This window comes from Bidens hawaiensis, unplaced genomic scaffold, assembly GCF_021521415.1.
Source record: "Bidens hawaiensis isolate Kalapana, Puna unplaced genomic scaffold, B.hawaiensis_p1.1 tig00000536_1, whole genome shotgun sequence".
Taxonomy (NCBI): Eukaryota; Viridiplantae; Streptophyta; class Magnoliopsida; order Asterales; family Asteraceae; genus Bidens; species Bidens hawaiensis.
Window position 1 is genome coordinate 5,474,744 of NW_027491034.1, and position 7,154 is coordinate 5,481,897.

The following is a 7,154-nucleotide window of genomic DNA, read 5'->3' on the forward strand; positions in this document are numbered from 1 at the left end:
ATTAAGACATGATATGACTATCATACTGCTCTTTCTAATAGCAATTATTCTACTGAAAACTAGAGCATAACAAATGGGAAGTGTCAATCATAATGTCTCTTATGATAATGATAATCAAAAACTTATTTAAATAAATGCTATCACTAGAGTTTTTCTTGATTTAGTTTTTCCTAAAACTAATCAAAATAACTCATAAGATGCATGCATTCCTCCTTAAAAGTTCTAAATATAAGGTTAAATGACGTTACTGAATACATCATAATGTACAATACCATGACCCATATAGTTAAGGGCTCACACATGAAAATAAGTACACTTTCTAATGCATTACATATTAAATGTTTCTATTATTACAATTTGTTGTCTTAAGTATCAACTATAACACTCATAAGTACAAAAGGAAAACGAGTATGTTGATTAGAAACACATGTAAAAGAAAAGAATATGGCAGTGGAACATAAGATGTTATTCAAATCACAACCATTAAAACCTTAAAGAGGATAATTCTAAGGCTCATTGACAAAATACAAGTATAACTTCCAGCTTTAAGTTCTCTAAGGAGAAGTCTCGTTGTAAAAATATGTCATTATATTAGGCATAAGTAACAAGGCTATCCATAATTCAAAAGAACATCTAGCTAAAACAGTATTCGTATATTAATGATATTTAAGTATGCTAATCCTGATATTCCAATTATCATGATAGGTTGAGTCTAGTTCTATAAGTTTCTTTACTGATATCAACAAATAACTAACATGAGTGTTGGTGACAAAATTTAAATGTTAAGGCCACTATAACCACGAAAAATTGTCTTCTAATTACGTTTTATGATACCTTAAATATTCTGGAGATCAATCAATTTTTTAGTATCAATACTTAAGCTACATTATGACAGTTGTGAGGTTTGCATAGCCAACAAAAAGTCACTTTTACCCTAAAATCTCATATTAATTGTTATCAGTATCTGGATTGAAACATTTATAAAATAAAACTAGATGATACTACATGTTTTCACAACTTTTGTTATTATGCAATAATAATTTAACAAAAGACAAATGAGACTTATAAATTCATCCATTAAAACCAAATTTCATGAGAAATCATGACATGGTTGATGAGGGTGATTTTTTCATCTAATCTCATTCTTAGTGATTTTAATCATGTGTTAAATGCCATAAAACATTACTTGGCTTAAGGAATAAGTATGGGTCCACCATAAGTTATATTTCACTGACATTCGTGGAACTTTTTCAAACGGAATTTCAGACATAATTCTTTTATCATTTAAAAGGCTATTTACTTGTATCTAATCTGTCTTCTATGGTCCACAGTCTTAAAGAAATCCATTCATATATACTTATTATGATTTCGTCTAAATATGCCCCTAAGTTTTTATGACATCTGGGCGTTAATGAAATTAAATCAAGTCTAACATATATATGACTAATTCCCACATCACGTACATCATTGAAACTTCTATTTTATTTTTCCTAGAGATATTAAAAATCAATGGGAGCCTTAAGTGTCTCAATCACAACTTACAAGATTTGCAAGAGGCGGGGGAGTGAAAACTTGATATTATCTTAATTACACCTCTTGTATAAGACATTGCTCCATCACAACACTATTCCATCAAAACTTATCTCTTTAGATACTACTCTTACAAACATTTCATTGTTTCTTAAATGTGGGCATACTCTGATTTTTACTAAAATAATTCTCACAAGAGAAACTATGACGACTTACATCATTAACTTGTTTTTCTATTAGAATTTGTTGGCCTTTAAATATTGACCCTAAGCATGCAAATTTTTCTAAAGGCTTCTAAGGTCAGTGGGAGCAGTAAAAGTCATTTACTTGTTAAAAGTACAAGAGAGGGGGGAAGAGAGTCATTAAATTTTACTCCAAAATTAACTCCAATTACACCTCTTGTACACCATACTGCACCAACTCTTACACACTTAGAATCCTAAAAATGATAGCAACCTAACCAAGAGTTAATCCATAAAACCGGGACTTTTAAAATTACCCAATAATCAACTCAGGAGGCCAGTTAGGTTTTAAAAGCTACTAACTTTGATGATTATGTAAGCTCCCTAACTAAAGTTAAAATAGATGTTGGAAAGCTTACTGATCAAACCTCTTCTAATTAAACCATTAATATCAATTAATCTTCTAAATAAAGCTATTATTAGCAAAATTGACTCCATAAGTCATAATAACATTTGAGATTTTGTTGAAACACATAAGGGTGTTCATAAATAAACTAAATCCTAACACAAATGTTAAGACACTAAGAAGCATGATTGATTATTAAAAGTTATATTCAAGAGGGAATAAATCATCAAAGAATTTTCTTACGTATATTACAAAATATTTCTTAGAGGATCGTCATTGTTCAAGTAGCTTATAATAGTTAAGAGCTACATTAGATGAAAATTAAAACAACTTTCCCTAACAATTGGCTTACATATTTATATGTTCATAACACAACCTAAAAGGTATAAACTGAAGGTTAAAGAACATTTAGTATATAAGTCAATAAAATCATATATGGGTTAATGCAATCATCAAAATGTGATGAAATCATTATACAATTATTTTCATCAAAAATCTAGTGGATTAATGTACCTACCTCAAGATGAGTGGGAGCAACTAAAAACAAACTTGTCCTTATATAGATGACATTCTTCTGACAAGTATATGTTACATATGTCAATGCATTGTTCACACATACTTTGATATTATAGATCTCAGAGATATTCCTTGCACATGTAACAAACAATACTGCTCTATTTTAGAAGTTAATAGGATCACATAGATTATTATCTTATGCTTCATTAAGTACAAGCCTTATATAGGTTCAAGTCTATACTCGTTCAGATATTACTCAAAATTGCAACAAACTAGATATGTCTAGATTAATGTGAAACATCAAAAAGAGTATTAAAATATCTTTAAAAAAACAAAAGACTATAATTTAAAACAAGAACTGAGAATTCAAACCGGTAGATTACTCTAAACTTTGTCATATTCAGATATAAGAAAATGTAACTTTTAGGATATATTCTTATGTTAGCAGGTAAATCTATCTCATGGAGGAGTCATAATGAACTGATAACAACAATCTAAGTTATAATGACATAATGTGTTGATTAATCACAACGCAATCAGCAATAAATGTTGTTAAAAATTTATCAGTGGACTCATAAGTTTATTAACTCCATATAAATTATATATTGAAGATTTACTATGATAAAGTCAGCTACCATGTTTTATCAAACAGTAACAGTTCAAGAAGTGCTGCATTATAATTTCGATATGAAATTAATTATTCATTTATGAACTAACTGAGGAATCTAATTTTCATATCGAATATATTCATGATATGCTTAAGGATCCGATAACTAAAAGTTTCACCCATAAATATTATGAAAGCACTTATAATAATAACGGGTTATTGATAACTATGTGCAACTGAATATCATACTATGGATGATTAACTATTAAATTTCCTCATCACTTTTGATTTTGTACGTCTCTTAATATGTTCTGCATGCATAATGACATATAGATGAATTATTATACAAATCAAACGTTCTGAAGGGCTTACTTGAAAATTTTGATCATAACTACTTAGATTTTAAATAAGGACTGCAGTATGATTAATGGGGGTCTTGAGCTGATGTTCAATTCAATGATTGTATTTCTCTGCTCCAATTTAAGTTTAAAGCTAAAATGAGTGTTAACTCCTGATCAGGCTTATATAATACTCATAATAAATGATTGCTCGGCCAAGTGGGAGAATTTAAGATTAAATATATAATTATATATATTATATATGGCCATTATAATCATTTGTATTACAATAGATCAAAATATTAACTATACCTTATTATATATTAGTTTGATAATTGTTGATGGGTCATATTACCCTTACTAGCTAATAAAGGGTTTCCCCTTAGGTGTATATAAAGAGAGATTGACATTAACATCATAACCTAACCATACACACATTATAATTTGTGTGCCTCCTCTCTCCTAAACCAGGTTCCACTCAAGAACCCTAACACCATCCTTAACTATACATCCTAAAAGGGGAACTCGATCAAGATGACAAACATGTCGACTACATCATACTCAGTTGCGATGACTACTCTCCATGCTGTAACAGGTTCATAGGTTTTGATATTTATCATGTTTTCTATTACTTACATGAAGAACTGATCAACATAGAACCCCAAATGTGAAAATCTCGTGCTTGGATCGATCGTAAACGATTACCATATATAGCATAACAAAACCAAGACTAAGCAACATTCAAATGACAAACGAATTAGACAAAAAAGATTTCTTAAACTTGAAATGTAACTAAAATTGGTCGAGTCTCAGATCTCCGTTATTGTTATGGTTGCAACATACGTTGCCATCCAAATAACGGAACGGAGCGTCATCATAGCCTAGATATCATATTCAAGTGACGGAACGAAGAACATAAATCACCAGCCAGAACGACAGTCACAAAACAACCAACAACAAACTATGGCAACCATAAACATGAACAATAACATGCCATCCGATGACCGCCACCTAGGGTTTCCAAAAACATCCCGGCGATAGTAGGTCAACAACCTCTCCCCACACCCTTCCTATCATCTAACAACAACACCGAAGCACCCCATTGGAACCTTCCGCGACCAAACCAATTAGGGTTTACAAATCCACCGGCACCACGTTATGGTGGAGATAAAATATTGGGGGGGTTTTAGCATTTTGAGGACTTAAGCACAAATAAGTCGAATGGAGTCGGGGGCGCAACGATGGTGGTTGAAGACGGAACTATAGATGGTTGAAGGTGGTGATGGTGGCCACAAATGTAGAGAGAGGCTGCCGATAGAGTGTGATGAAGATGGAGAGGGAAAAAGAATCAGCGGTCTGTACTATTTATTTTCCATTTCCATACAAAAGAAGGAAGACGAAACATGTGTAACAAAAGAAGATGACTCATCTGATGAGATAATCCAAGTGTCACAAATTTAAGGTTAAGAAATTTGTACAACAAACTATGCATAGGGTACAAACAAGCAATGCTTAAGAACTTGTCTTTAATATATATACTAATATGTTTACATAGATGATTAGTATATTTTTTTATAAAATTATATATATATATATATATAGGTATTGGATCATTTCACAAGTTTTTTTACAGCGAGAAGTGCGATAAGCGAGAAGTGCGTTGTGTAGGTGCATATGTATGTGTGTAGGTACGTATGTTTGTATATGTGTATGTATGTTTGTATGTGTGTAGGTACACAGGTTTGAATGTGGCTCGGTACATTTATATGTTTGTAGGTACGTTTGAATGTGTAATTAAGACATAAATACAACCAACCTACATATATGTATGTAACATCATATGAAAGGGAGTGAAATTTGGGATTAATGGAGTTATACCTTCACTTCTCGCACTTCTCGCTGTAATATCACTTCTCGCAAGATCCATCCCCGGTATATATATAGGGTGGGGTTAAAATAAGAAGTGAAGTTTTTATAAGAAGTGTAAGAAGTAATCTTGGACGTTGGATATGTCGATTTGATGGTGGAGATTCCGAGTGTGTTTTTAGTTCGGTGTGTTATATTTTATCTCAATGTTTAAAGTAGTTTAGGGGTAAAGAGGTCAATTTAGTTATTCTAACATGCAAACTGTCAACTCTTTATCTATGGGAAGTACGAATTAGCAGCTCATAACATCAATCAAACTTTCTCTCACAAAATCACATATTACTAGGAGGAGGCGGTTGTTAATCAGAATACTATACAAGAAAAGTTAGTAGTTGTGTTCTTCATCTATATATTCTGACAGGTTTGTTGTGTTTTAAATCATTTGAATCTACTGGTCGTCCTCTTGTAAACGAGATTTTCAATGTTGCCGGACGCCGGTTCGTTTTCTAATATTCCGGCGACATGGTTATTGATTGTGTGTCTGAAAATTGTAGAAAATGGAGATGAAATCACCCATGAAGAAGGAAAAATTCATCATCGTACTCAGTATATCCCACCAATAGCAAAGCTATGGTAGGGTCTGAGGAGGAAAAATTAACGATGATTAATGAAGGTATGTTTAGGAAATTATCGATTGAAGAGGTTTGTAAGAAAACCCCCAAAATTTTAGGGTTTAGTGTTCGTATTTTGAATGTGGTTGTATGTATGGGCTTCTTATGCTCTGTTTTTGGTGTTTTTATATGATGTTATTGTTAATGGTTGAAGATGCTCTGTTTTTGGTGTTTTCTTATGTTGGTCAGTAGTCTGTGTTGTTAGTGTGTTAATCACAGTGTGTTTATGTTGTGTTTTTAATCTAGTGTTCTTAATGTTATAGGTTTGAAGTTATTGTGAGTGTTAATGACAGTGTGTTTGTTGTGTTTTTCTATACAAGTTGCGTTTCTCTGGTTTATATACTGGGTGGTTGTTGGGTGATAAATATGTTTTTACCGATTTAGGTGAAGCTTGTTGTTTGGTGGGTTAAGAGGTCCGGTTGTATTATAGAGACCTGTGTAGGTGAGTTGAGTGTGTTATTGGTGGTGTTGATGGAGTGTATGAACAATGACGGGGTTTTGAGTATGTTATGTGTTTTATGACGCGTATGTGTTGTTGTTGGTTAAGTTTAGTTGTTTGTGTGTTTATGTCGTTTGTGTGTTATATGTTGTTAGTGTTTCGATGGAATGTAGTATGATTGCGGGTGTGTATTGAAAGTTGTGTTTTTGGATACGAAAGATGTTGTTTGTGTGTGTTTTGAGTTTGTGTGTTATGTATGATGTGTTGTTGTTTAATTGATGTTGTTCGTGTGTGTAGTTTGAAGAAGCCCAAGAATAGCCTACAACGCAAATATGAGAGATGTCGAGGCTGGGAAAGAAGTCAAGAAAATGAATATCCTGATAGGTAACGACCATGAACATATGTTGTTGGCTGTTCATATCTAATGAACGAGGTGTGTGTTGAATGTATTTATTTTTTTGCAGGGACGAGTTCGGAAAATGCAAAGACCCTTGTGAATCATCCAGTTCTGAATAGTAAGTTGGATTATGTTATTTAAGTAGGTGTAGGCTAAAGCATGTCTGCTATATAATATGTGATTTAATGACATGATGATTTAA